At 47.9% G+C, this 14,420-nt stretch overlaps 1 long non-coding RNA gene across 1 annotated transcript; it reads right to left on the bottom strand.

Annotated features, from left to right (window-relative positions):
• Positions 1 to 807: 807 nt before the first annotated feature.
• LOC139762827 (uncharacterized) lies at positions 808 to 14,131 on the bottom strand. Its single transcript, XR_011715849.1, has 2 exons — positions 13,733 to 14,131; positions 808 to 1,129 (listed from the first exon to the last, which is right to left on the bottom strand). It is a non-coding gene; the product is annotated as an uncharacterized lncRNA (long non-coding RNA).
• Positions 14,132 to 14,420: the final 289 nt, after the last annotated feature.

Below are 14,420 nucleotides of genomic sequence, written 5' to 3'. Positions count from 1 at the left end.
ACGTGGGCGTCCTCTCCCACTCATATCTACGTGGGCAAGAAGGATATATCAGGTTGATGCTTGTGTCGCTCATCTCCTGCCGTCGTCATGACCTTCCGTGACCCGTGTGTGACAGCTCTTGACCTAGGATGACCCCAGGAGCGAGGGAGGCCAGCGAGCGGGGAAGCGGGTCCCCACAAACGGTTCTCGCTCAAAGCAGAAAGCCTTTACGTTTTTCATGATGGTTTGTTGTGTTTGGTCAGACAGAACACGGTCACATGGTCACCATCCATAGCTACACCAACCTCTGTCTCCACTACATCATCCTGCTCACGAGGCTTCATAGCAAGTCATACTTACATCCTCCCACCTTCCACCTCCAGCAGTGACAACCTCCCACATCCCTTCCTCCCTCACCCGACAACCTCCCATGGCATCGCCATTCCACACTCCCATGTACGGACGCCCTCCCCACATTGTCCCATAATAACAGTTTTTACAACTCCCATGCTAACAGTCTGCTCTCTCTCTCTTCTCTCTCTCTCTCTCTCTCTCTCTCTCTCTCTCTCTCTCTCTCTCTCTCTCTCTCTCTCTCTCTCTCTCTCTCTCTCTCTCTCTCTCTCTCTCTCATTACCACACCTCTCCCCAGACAGTTACCTTCTCACTGAAGTTACTCTCCCTGAGAAACAGCCTCCCTCACTCCCCTACACCAACTCTCACACACACACACACACACACTCACTCTCCTTCCGTGGCCACCTTTATCTTAAACGTTAAACCTCTAGATCTCGTTGTTTACCGAAGTAGAGGAAGACTGAGACGTGTGGGTGAAACAGAAATGACTTTACAGTAGTTTATTGAGGAGCTACAGATTTGTGTAAGGAGGAGGTGTTAGTGAAGCAGTAAACCAAACCTGTTCTTCACCCACACACAAGAGATACGATATCATAAATAATGTACGAAATTCCGATGGGGATTCTATATGGATCTCTTTCCTGCGAGGCGAACGATAGTTTTTCTACTGCTGTCTTTCAAGGGTTGCCTCCGGTCTGTCGAATTTAGTAGGCCAGTGTTCGAGTCTGGGACCGAGCAGCCGGCTCACAGCAGACCCAATTCTTCATCATCTTCAATGCCTATGATCTGTGTCTTGCTGTAAAAAAAAAAGAGAATGTAAAAGCTTCTTGGATACTGGAAAGAAAAGTATTTTTCCAGGTGGATCATTTCCTTGTGTTGTTGTGGAAGACTTCCACTTGGGTGGCTGGATGTCTCAAAGACCCAAGCATCTTTGTTGACGTCGAGAATTTGGTACACTTGGCTCTGGCACATGACGTCGCCTGTAGTGTTATGACAACTGGTAAACTTATCTAAAAATACCCTAAGCATCAAAGACTTTTATGTAAAGGAAGATAAAAATAATTGTTTTTATCAAAACCATGAAACACAGGAGTCAAGTTGCATAATATGCTTATCCGTGTTGTAAACTTTTCAACCATAATGGATGTGTGTCTGTATCATTGTGGTGTTTACTGACCTACTGTAAACACCTGAGCTGCTGGATGTGTGTCTGTATCATTGTGGTGTTTACTGACCTACTGTAAACACCTGAGCTGCAGGATCTTGATCAGCTGTTACCTGGACGTGACGACCGACCGTCTGTCTATGTCCCTCACTAGACGTGTCCTGTGTGACGTGTCGCCTCTACACACTCACGCACTTCACACACTCTTCCTACGAAGCTAAGCCTTGTGTCAAGTGTCAAGTGTCAAGTGTCGTCAAGTGTCAAGTGTCAAGTAGATTCACACGGCACTTCCACTCGTCACTGTGACTCAGATTGCATTGGCTCACCTAAGATGTGTGAGTCAAGTTAGTGACAGAGATGAGATTAAAGTGATTGCCCACCCCACACTCACAACCATACAACCTCCCCACACTCACAACCATACAACCACCCCACACTCACAAACATACAACCTCCCTACACTCACAACCATACAACCACCCCACACTCACAACCATACAACCACCCCACACTCACAACCATACAACCACCCCACACTCACAACCATACAACCACCCCACACTCACATACATACAACCTCCCCACACTCACATACATACAACCACCCCACACTCACAACCATACAACCTCCCCACACTCACAAATAGACACACAGAAACATAACATGAAGATGGGACACATAAAGGGGAACGTTCGTTTACCGCCTATGTTATATAACTTCTGTGTCCGTGAGGACACGACAACGTCCGTGAGGACACGACAGCGTCCGTGAGGACACGACAACGTCCGTGAGGACACGACAGCGTCCGTGAGGACACGACAGCGTCCGTGAGGACACGACAACGTCCGTGAGGACACGACAGCGTCCGTGAGGACACGACAGCGTCCGTGAGGACACGACAGCGTCCGTGAGGACACGACAACGTCCGTGAGGACACGACAGCGTCCGTGAGGACACGACAGCGTCCGTGAGGACACGACAGCGTCCGTGAGGACACGACAGCACGAGAATAAGGACGACGGAAGACGACAGTATGCGTGACAGAAGACGACAATGCTCGTAAACAAATAATAACCAGTACATGACCCGGCAATAACCAGTACATGACCCGGCAATAACCAGTACATGACCCGACAATAGCAGGGGACAACAATAGAAGTGATGCAGAGGGTCATTAGTGGTCGTATTAAATTGTCATCATGACACACAGCCATTATGAGGGACTAGTGATTAACAGTAATGTTAATAATCACATAATTGTACGGTATTTTAACTTTAACATGAGACATTATTACAGCTGGTCCACAGCTGGCATGGCAGAGGGGTATATCTACACGTTCATTTCCCATCTGGTATTATTAGCTAATTAATTGATGGAATCACTGATTGATTGATTAATCATTGGCTTAATTGGTGACAAAATCATCCACTGGTAAGCCAGAGGGACGATTGTTCAATATGTTGGTCTGAACAAAGTTATACGTTTTTGGTTATGAACATTTCTAGTTAAATCCTTTCCTACGTCTTTTGTATATATTTGTGTTTACATGGTTGTTTAGATACTAAAGTCTGTTTGTGATTGGATGGTTGTTGGTGGAAGTGATGGGTAATGACACCTGGTTGTTAGACCCTGAAGACTATGTTGTGCTGTTATGCAGGGAGTCGAATGAGGACGAGAAATGTATGATAATGAGCCAGGTTCACATACGTGCACTCACTGTCTTAACTGAACACAACAGACTGGCTGACGTAAACATGTCTCCAGATATCTGTTCATATACAGTAAGAGTCCGTGACTCACTCTAGTGAGTCGGTGCCATGCGTCCGTGACTCACACTAGTGAGTCGGTGCCATGCGTCCGTGACTCACTCTAGTGAGTCGGTGCCACGCGTCCGTGACTCACACTAGTGAGTCGGTGCCACGCGTCCGTGACTCATTCTAGTGAGTCGGTGCCACGCGTCCGTGACTCACTCTAGTGAGTCGGTGCCACGCGTCCGTGACTCACTCTAGTGAGTCGGTGCCACGCGTCCGTGACTCACTTTAGTGAGTCAGTGCCACGCGTCCGTGACTCACTCTAGTGAGTCAGTGTCACGCGTCCGTGACTCACTCTAGTGAGTCAGTGTCACACGTCCGTGACTCACTCTAGTGAGTCCGTGCCACGCGTCCGTGACTCACACTAGTGAGTCGGTGCCACACGTCCGTGACTCACTCTAGTGAGTCGGTGCCACGCGTCCGTGACTCACTCTAGTGAGTCGGTGCCACGCGTCCGTGACTCACTCTAGTGAGTCGGTGCCACGCGTCCGTGACTCACTCTAGTGAGTCGGTGCCACGCGTCCGTGACTCACTCTAGTGAGTCGGTGCCACGCGTCCGTGACTCACACTAGTGAGTCGGTGCCACGCGTCCGTGACAGTGCCACGCGTCCGTGACTCACTGATGAAGTCCCCAGTAGTACCAGGTGAAGGCGTGTATGGAGTTTAGGTTGCCCTACGACCTAATGGATGGTTCATCCTGGAAATGACTCTATTGTGTGTGTGTGTGTGTGTGTGTGTGTGTGTGTGTGTGTGTGTGTGTGTGTGTGTGTGTGTGTGTGTGTGTGTGTGTGTGTGTGTCTGTGTGTGTGTGTGTGTGTGTGTGTGTGTAGTCTTATATTAACCACATGAGGGAAATGTTCAAGATGTGTTGAATCGTACATCTAACTTGATGTTGACAACGGCCTTAATGACACTAGCAGACTCTAGGCCCAGGACCCAGAGCTGCTCCCTCCCTCCCTCCCTCCCTCAGCCATGCTCCCTCCCTCCCTCATCCATGCTCCCTCCCTCCCGTGGGTCAGCCATGTTCCCTCCCTCCCTCCCTCCCTCAGCCATGCTCCCTCCCTCCCGTGGGTCAGCCATGTTCCCTCCCTCCCTCCCTCCCTCAGCCATGCTCCCTCCCTCCCGTGGGTCAGTCATGCTCCCTCCCTCCCTCAGCCATGCTCCCTCCCTCCCGTGGGTCAGCCATGCTCCCTCCCTCCCTCAGCCATGCTCCCTCCCTCCCGTGGGTCAGCCATGCTCCCTCCCTCCCTCAGCCATGCTCCCTCCCTCCCGTGGGTCAGCCATGCTCCCTCCCTCCCTCAGGCATGCTGGCGCCGTGCCTGGGTGAGCCATGCTCCCTCCCTCCCGTGGGTCAGCCATGCTCCCTCCCTCCCTGGGTCATCCATGCTCCCTCCCTCCCTCATCCATGCTCCCTCCCTCCCTGGGTCATCCATGCTCCCTCCCTCCCTCAGCCATGCTCCCTCCCTCCCTGGGTCAGCCATGCTCCCTCCCTCCCTGGGTCATCCATGCTCCCTCCCTCCCTTCCTCCGTGGGTCAGCCATGCTCCCTCCCTCCCTCCCTCATCCATGCTCCCTCCTTCCCTGGGTCATCCATGCTCCCTCCCTCCCTGGGTCAGCCATGCTCCCTCCCTCCCTGGGTCATCCATGCTCCCTCCCTCCGTGGGTCATCCATGCTCCCTCCCTCCGTGGGTCAGCCATGCTCCCTCCCTCCCTCCCTCATCCATGCTCCCTCCCTCCCTGGGTCATCCATGCTCCCTCCCTCCGTGGGTCAGCCATGCTCCCTCCCTCCCTGGGTCATCCATGCTCCCTCCCTCCCTGGGTCAGCCATGCTCCCTCCCTCCGTGGGTCAGCCATGATAACGTATTTCCCTTCGCACCAAAGGTGGCCCAGATGTTGTAGGTTGGACGTGCCTGACCCAACATGACCATAACTGTTGTTGCCATTGTTATGTCTCACATGACGTCGACCATCACGTGATCAAATGCTCGTTTATATAGCTAACGTAGAAGAGTTAATTGCTGATGAAGGTTGTTGATGATGTCATAATTAGTCTACGATACATTTAAAGAAGTTGTAGAATTATATGATTCATGAAATGGCTTGAGGAATTACTGGCCTGGAATTACTGTATTTCCATGCAAACTACAACCGATTCTGGAAGGGCCGCTGGAATATGTGAGAGGCTTTAAGAAATCCCAGCTGGAAGAGGGATTGTTCAAGGCGCCTAAGGAATTCTGGAACGTTATTAAAGGGTAACTGTAGTGCTGGAAAGATCATCCTGGAACAGCTAGAGTGGCGGGTAGATTGCTCTGGAGGAATTCCTGGAATGAAGACATCCAGCTCTGAGCCTCCTCCTGTAGCTCTGGAAGGCCAGCCAGAGACTGCTGGAAAACCTAAAATTTTCCAGGCACGCTTGGGATGAAGGTGAAATTGAGAGCATCTTATAATAGCTAGGAAGATGATCATAAATGCTGGAGTTACTCTTACACAATGCTGGAAGGATGACCAAATACGTGGCCAAGCTTTCCAGGAACACTTCCAGTACTGAGATGGTAAAACTATCAAAGAAAACACGACAGTTACCATTGCTGTGATGCAAACCTTCCAGTCTTAGTGTGTTGCTCAGTAGGGAGGTTGGAGGGAGTGTGGCAGGGGTTCATGGAAGACAGTGTGGCAGGGGTTCATGGAAGACAGTGTGGCAGGGGTTCATGGAAGACAGTGTGGCAGGGGTTCATGGAAGACAGTGTGGCAGGGGTTCATGGAAGACAGTGTGGCAGGGGTTCATGGAAGACAATGTGGCAGGGGTTCATGGAAGACAGTGTGGCAGGGGTTCATGGAAGACAGTGTGGCAGGGGTTCATGGAAGACAGTGTGGCAGGGGTTCATGGAAGACAGTGTGGCAGGGGTTCATGGAAGACAGTGTGGCAGGGGTTCATGGAAGACAGTGTGGCAGGGGTTCATGGAAGACAGTGTGGCAGGGGTTCATGGAAGACAGGGAGGAGAATTCCAGGATGGAAGGGAGATGAAGAAGAGTAAACCAAGCGAGGAGGAGGCAGGGAGGAGGAGCAGGGAGGGAGAGAGGCAGGGTCTGATGCCTCGACGTGACACGAGTGGACAGGACACAACCACAGAACTGGGACACATATGGCTAACTAACGACTCCATTCGTCCTTCTTAAGTGATTGGTTGGAGGTGACTGAACGACTGTTGCTAATTGGATCTTGAAGGAAGATAGGTTTGTATGAGTGCTGCTAATTGGCGACCAAGAGTAATGGTGGGTTTGTATGGTTGGCTGTGATTGGTTTCTGAGATAAAGTAGGTTTGCATGGTTAGTTGTGATTGGTTTCTGAGGTCAGTTGGGTATGCATGGGTACCGTTGATTGGCTGCTGAGGGAACGTGTCCTGGACCAGAGGTCTGCTGGTGTCCTCATAGTCCTTGAGCCCAGCAAAAGGGGCCTAAACCTCAACTGCTCAAGGAGTTATTTATGATCTTACGTAGGTACTAATTAAAGCTCATTTGCCTCAGTATATTATCTTCAACCAAGAGGTAAAGAGATATTAAATTAAAGTGACCAGAGTAATGGAGACCAGGCAGGAACACTGTACACACACACATCACTGTACACACACACATCACTGTACACACACATCACTGTACACACATACATCACTGTACACACACACATCACTGTACACACACACATCACTGTACACACACACATCACTGTACACACACACATCACTGTACACACACACATCACTGTACACACACACATCACTGTACACACACACATCACTGTACACACACACATCACTGTACACACACACACACACACACACACACCTACACACACACAACACTGTACACACACACCTACACACACACACACACACAACACTGTACACACACACCTACACACACACACACACACACATACACACACACACACACACACACACACATACACACACACACACACACACACACACACACACACACACACACACACACATATATATATATATATATATATATATATATATATATATATATATATATATATATATATATATATATATATATATATATATGTATATATATATATATATATATATATATATATATATATATATATATATATATATATATATATATATATATATATATGCAAATGATGTTAATCACAGGTCCATGATTCAGCATAATTACAACAGAGAAACACTTTACAGAGGAAAGATAACTTGTAGTAAACGCGACTTGTTTAAATCGTTTATAAACATTACATGAACTTGGAACACGAGTAGATGTAAATGAAGAAGAAAATACATAATCTTATACGTATAAACTTAGGTATATATGTATAGATACATACAAGTGTATGTGTATACCTACAATCACATACATACATACATACATACATACATACATACATACATACATACACATCAATTCACACACCATCACCTCTCAAAAGATAAGAAGAAAATATATATATTAATATCAACACACACCAGCAGGGGCAAGATAATGCTCCCTTCCTCCAATAGATATTCTGTACAGATATACATAATCCACAGACCACGTACAGATATACATAAACCACAGACCTAACCTAACCTAACCTAACCTAACCTAACCTAACCTGCCAACTCTCTCACCGAACCTCGCTCGTCTGATATGTGGGTCACCTACCCACTCACCACCGCTGGTGTGGTGGTGTGGTGTGGTGTGGCGGTGTGGTATGGTGTGGCGGTGTGGCGGTGTGGTGTGGTGGTGGATTTATAGCTGAGAAAGACTGGATTAATTAAGAAAAATCCCTCAGGTAGTGAAGAGAAGCCGGTCCATCATAATGAAGATAACTTACCCACACACCAGCAAGTTTAGATGTACACCACACTTCCACGAACGTGTTCTTATATATATATATATATATATATATATATATATATATATATATATATATATATATATATATATATATATATATATATATATATATATGGATGGTATTGCAGTGGAATTTATTAAAAAAGGGGGTGACGGTATTGTTGACTGGTTGGTAAGGTTATTTAATGTATGTATGACTCATGGTGAGGTGCCTGAGGATTGGCGGAATGCGTGCATAGTGCCATTGTACAAAGGCAAAGGGGATAAGAGTGAGTGCTCAAATTACAGAGGTATAAGTTTGTTGAGTATTCCTGGTCAATTATATGGGAGGGTATTGATTGAGAGGGTGAAGGCATGTACAGAGCATCAGATTGGGGAAGAGCAGTGAGGTTTCAGAAGTGGTAGAGGATGTGTGGATCAGGTGTTTGCTTTGAAGAATGTATGTGAGAAATACTTAGAAAAGCAAATGGATTTGTATGTAGCATTTATGGATCTGGAGAAGGCATATGATAGAGTTGATAGAGATGCTCTGTGGAAGGTATTAAGAATATATGGTGTGGAAGGCAAGTTGTTAGAAGCAGTGAAAAGTTTTTATCGAAGATGTAAGGCATGTGTACGTGTAGGAAGAGAGGAAAGTGATTGGTTCTCAGTGAATGTAGGTTTGCGGCAGGGGTGTGTGATGTCTCCATGGTTGTTTAATTTGTTTATGGATGGGGTTGTTAGGGAGGTGAATGGAAGAGTTTTGGAAAGAGGGGCAAGTATGAAGTCTGTTGTGGATGAGAGATCTTGGGAAGTGAGTCAGTTGTTGTTCGCTGATGATACAGCGCTGGTGGCTGATTCATGTGAGAAACTGCAGAAGCTGGTGACTGAGTTTGGTAAAGTGTGTGAAAGAAGAAAGTTAAGAGTAAATGTGAATAAGAGCAAGGTTATTAGGTACAGTAGGGTTGAGGGTCAAGTCAATTGGGAGGTAAGTTTGAATGGAGAAAAACTGGAGGAAGTAAAGTGTTTTAGATACCTGGGAGTGGATCTGGCAGCGGATGGAACCATGGAAGCGGAAGTGAATCATAGGGTGGGGGAGGGGGCGAAAATCCTGGGAGCCTTGAAGAATGTGTGGAAGTCGAGAACATTATCTCGGAAAGCAAAAATGGGTATGTTTGAAGGAATAGTGGTTCCAACAATGTTGTATGGTTGCGAGGCGTGGGCTATGGATAGAGTTGTGCGCAGGAGGGTGGATGTGCTGGAAATGAGATGTTTGAGGACAATGTGTGGTGTGAGGTGGTTTGATCGAGTAAGTAATGTAAGGGTAAGAGAGATGTGTGGAAATAAAAAGAGCGTGGTTGAGAGAGCAGAAGAGGGTGTTTTGAAATGGTTCGGGCACATGGAGAGAATGAGTGAGGAAAGATTGACCAAGAGGATATATATGTCGGAGGTGGAGGGAACGAGAAGTGGGAGACCAAATTGGAGGTGGAAAGATGGAGTGAAAAAGATTTTGTGTGATCGGGGCCTGAACATGCAGGAGGGTGAAAGGAGGGCAAGGAATAGAGTGAATTGGATCGATGTGGTATACCGGGGTTGACGTGCTGTCAGTGGATTGAATCAGGGCATGTGAAGCGTCTGGGGTAAACCATGGAAAGTTCTGTGGGGCCTAGATGTGGAAAGGGAGCTGTGGTTTTCGGGCATTATTGCATGACAGCTAGAGACTGAGTGTGAACGAATGGGGCCTTTGTTGTCTTTTCCTAGTGCTACCTCGCACACATGAGGGGGGAGGGGGATGGTATTCCATGTGTGGCGAGGTGGCGATGGGAACAAATAAAGGCAGACAGTGTGAATTGTGTGCATGGGTATATATGTATGTGTCTGTGTGTGTATATATATATGTGTACATTGAGATGTATAGGCATGTATATGTGCGTGAGTGGACGTGTATGTATATACATGTGTATGGGGGTGGGTTGGGCCATTTCTTTCGTCTGTTTCCTTGCGCTACCTCGCAAACGCGGGAGACAGCGACAAAGCAAAATATATACACATGAAGGTTATGTTAAGCTTGAGAACAGTGCCATAGATGAACACATTGGTTTATCATGATCGTGTGTGACATAGCCACACAAACACACACACACACACCAGGTGACCGTGTCACACAGGGTCTGCCTGGCCACCGTGGCCACAGTCTGGTTCTACTCCACCGTGGCCACAGTCTGGTTCTACTCCACCGTGGCCACAGTCTGGTTCTACTCAGTCTTCCTCGTCGTCACACAGGGTCTGCCTGGCCACCGTGGCCACAGTCTGGTTCTACTCCACCGTGGCCACAGTCTGGTTCTACTCCACCGTGGCCACAGTCTGGTTCTACTCCACCGTGGCCACAGTCTAGTTCTACTCCGTCTTCGTCGTCGTCAGAGTAACGTGTCTAACTCTCTTAATCGTATCAAACAGCTCGACACCCACTGGGTCCTCCACCTTCCCATATAACTTTTCCTCACAACCACTCCTCATCTTCACTTCCAGAACCACTCATCATCTTCACTCCTACAACCACTCATCATCTTCACTCTCACAACCACTCATCATCTACACTCCTACAACCACTCATCATCTTCACTTCCACAACCACTCATCATCTTCACTTCCACAACCACTCATCATCACTCCCACAACCACTCATCTTCACTCCCATAACAGTGACAACATGTCTGCCACAGTGTAACAGTGACAACATGTCTGGCACAGTGTAACAGTGACAACATGTCTGGCACAGTGTAACAGTGACAACATGTCCGCCACAGTGTAACAGTGACAACATGTCTGCCACAGTGTAACAGTGACAACATGTCTGCCACAGTGTAACAGTGACAACATGTCCGCCACAGTGTAACAGTGACAACATGTCTGCCACAGTGTAACAGTGACAACATGTCTGGCACAGTGTAACAGTGACAACATGTCTGGCACAGTGTAACAGTGACAACATGTCCGCCACAGTGTAACAGTGACAACATGTCTGCCACAGTGTAACAGTGACAACATGTCTGGCACAGTGTAACAGTGACAACATGTCTGCCACAGTGTAACAGTGACAACATGTCTGCCACAGTGTAACAGTGACAACATGTCTGCCACAGTGTAACAGTGACAATATGTCTGCCACAGTGTAACAGTGACAACATGTCTGCCACAGTGTAACAGTGACAATATGTCTGCCACAGTGTAACAGTGACAACATGTCTGGCACAGTGTAACAGTGACAACATGTCTGCCACAACATGTCTGCCACAGTGTAACAGTGACAATATGTCTGCCATAGTGTAACAGTGACAACGTTCAGTGAATGGCCTTGTTCACCTCACTTTTATCTCGATATATGCAAATGAACAGAGATTTGTCGCTAGTTTGAATAATATTTTGAATGTTTCAACTTTTGACCAAACATACATTCTAATTAGGAGCTCATTATACTAACTGCTGTGGTGAACTATAGCTTGAACACTTCAGTACGACCCTTGAACACCACAGTACGACCCTTGAACACTACAGTACGACTCTTGAACACTACAGTACGACCCTTGAACACCACACTACGACCCTTGAACACCACAGTACGACCTTTGAAGTCTACACTACGACCCTTGAACACCACACTACGACCCTTGAACACCACAGTACGACCTTTGAAGTCTACACTACGACCCTTGAACACCACACTACGACCCTTGAACACTACACTACGACCCTTGAACACCAGAGTACGACCTTTGAACACCACAGTACGACCCTTGAACACCACAGTACGACCCTTGAACACCACAGTACGACCTTTGAACACCACAGTACGACCCTTGAACACCACAGTACGACCCTTGAACACCACAGTACGACCCTTGAACACTACAGTACGACCCTTGAACACCACAGTACGACCCTTGAACACCACAGTACGACCCTTGAACACCACAGTACGACCCTTCAACACTACAGTACGACCCTTGAACACCACAGTAGGACCCATGAACACTACATTACGACCCTTGAACACTACAGTACGACTCTTGAACACTACAGTACGACCCTTGAACACAGTAAGACCCTTGAACTCTACAGTACGACCCTTGAACACCATAGTACGACCCTTGAACACCACAGTACGACCCTTGAACACCACAGTACGACCCTTGAACTCCACAGTACGACCCTTGAACACCACAGTACGACCCTTGAACACCACAGTACGACCCTTGAACACCACAGTACGACCTTTGAAGCCTACACTACGACCCTTGAACACCACACTACGACCCTTGAACACCACAGTACGACCCTTGAACACCACACTACGACCCTTGAACACTACATTACGACCCTTGAACACTACAGTACGACCCTTGAACACCACAGTACGACCCTTGAACACCACACTACGACCCTTGAACACTACATTACGACCCTTGAACACCACACTACGACCCTTGAACATTGAGATATGACCAGTGGGTATAATGGTGTGACCTGTGACCTGACCCTCACCTGACTCTGGCCAGTGACCCTCCCTCTGTCCTACACTGGCCAGACCACAACCCCCCCTCCCCCCGCCCCCCCCATAATAAATTGCTATTAGGATGACCCTCATCCGAGGTTAATTGGTGTGTGGTAATTAAGGTGGGCGTGAAGGAACGTGTTATTAGAGATGGCCAGGTCCAGTGTGGCCCTCCCTGGCCACAGGACTGGCCAGGTCCAGTGTGGCCCTCCCTGGCCACAGAACTGGCCAGGTCCAGTGTGGCCCTCCCTGGCCACAGGACTGGTAAGGTCCAGTGTGGCCCTCCCTGGCCACAGGACTGGCCAGGACCAGTGTGGCCCTCCCTGGCCACAGGGCTGGTCAGGTCCAGTGTGGCCCTCCCTGGCCACAGGACTGGTAAGGTCCAGTGTGGCCCTCCCTGGCCACAGGACTGGCCTGGACCAGTGTGGCCCTCCCTGGCCACAGGGCTGGTCAGGTCCAGTGTGGCCCTCCCTGGCCACAGGACTGGCCTGGACCAGTGTGGCCCTCCCTGGCCACAGAACTGGCCAGGTCCAGTGTGGCCCTCCCTGGCCACAGGACTGGCCAGGTCCTGCCTGTAGACTTGTAGACATGGAAAGTAGACATGACCACAGCCTCTCTCTCTCTCTCTCTCTCTCTCTCTCTCTCTCTCTCTCTCTCTCTCTCTCTCTCTCTCTCTCTCTCTCTCACAGACACACAGACACACACACACACATATATATGTATGGCTAGAGTTGTACAGATACAAATGAGTGAGTGAGTGAGTGAGTGAGTGAGTAAGTGAGCGAGTAAGTGAATGAGTGAGTGAGTGAGTGAGTGAGTAAGTGAGTGAGTAAGTAAGTGAGCGAGTGAGTGAGTGAGTGAGTGAGTGAGTAAGTGAGCGAGTAAGTGAATGAGTGAGTGAGTGAGTGAGTAAGTAAGTAAGTAAGTGAGTAAGTAAGTGAGTAAGTAAGTGAGTGAGTGAGTAAGTGAGTAAGTAAGTGAGTAAGTGAGTGAGTGACACTTACCTTTACGAGCAGCGTGGGTCAGGTCGAGCGGCAGACAGAGTACGTAACACAGGATGGACAGCAATCGTACTGATCTCGGCAACATGGTTCTGGTGTTCGTCCTGGGTTAACAAGACGTTCTCTTCAACTTACACACTTATATAAGTACGTTCCTGCTGTAAGTAGCTTCCTGCTGACACTTATATAAAGTAGGTTCGTTCTGACACTTATGGTAAGTAGGTTCTTGCTGACACTTATATAAAGTAGGTTCGTTCTGACACTTATGATAAGTAGGTTCTTGCTGACACTTATGATAAGTAGGTTCTTGCTGACACTTATGATAAGTAGGTTCTTGCTGACACTTATGATAAGTAGGTTCTTGCTCACACTTATGATAAGTAGCTTCCTGCTGACACTTGTAAAAAGTAGGTTCCTGCTGACACTTATGATAAGTAGGTTCTTGCTGACACTTATGATAAGTAGGTTCCGTCTGACACTTATGATTAGGTTCTTGCTGACACTTATAAAAAGTAGGTTCCTGCTGACACTTATGATAAGTGGGTTCCTGCTGACACTTATGATAAGTAGGTTCTTGCTGACACTTATATAAAGTAGGTTCCTGGTGACACTTATGAGAAGTAGGTTCTTGCTGACACTTATGATAAGTAGGTTCCCGCTGACACTTATGATAAGTACGTTCCCGCTGACA

Source organism: Panulirus ornatus, chromosome 45 (genome assembly GCF_036320965.1).
Source record: "Panulirus ornatus isolate Po-2019 chromosome 45, ASM3632096v1, whole genome shotgun sequence".
Taxonomy (NCBI): Eukaryota; Metazoa; Arthropoda; class Malacostraca; order Decapoda; family Palinuridae; genus Panulirus; species Panulirus ornatus.
The sequence above is the reverse complement of the archived record's forward strand: the minus strand, read 5'-3'. Positions and strand labels throughout refer to the sequence as shown.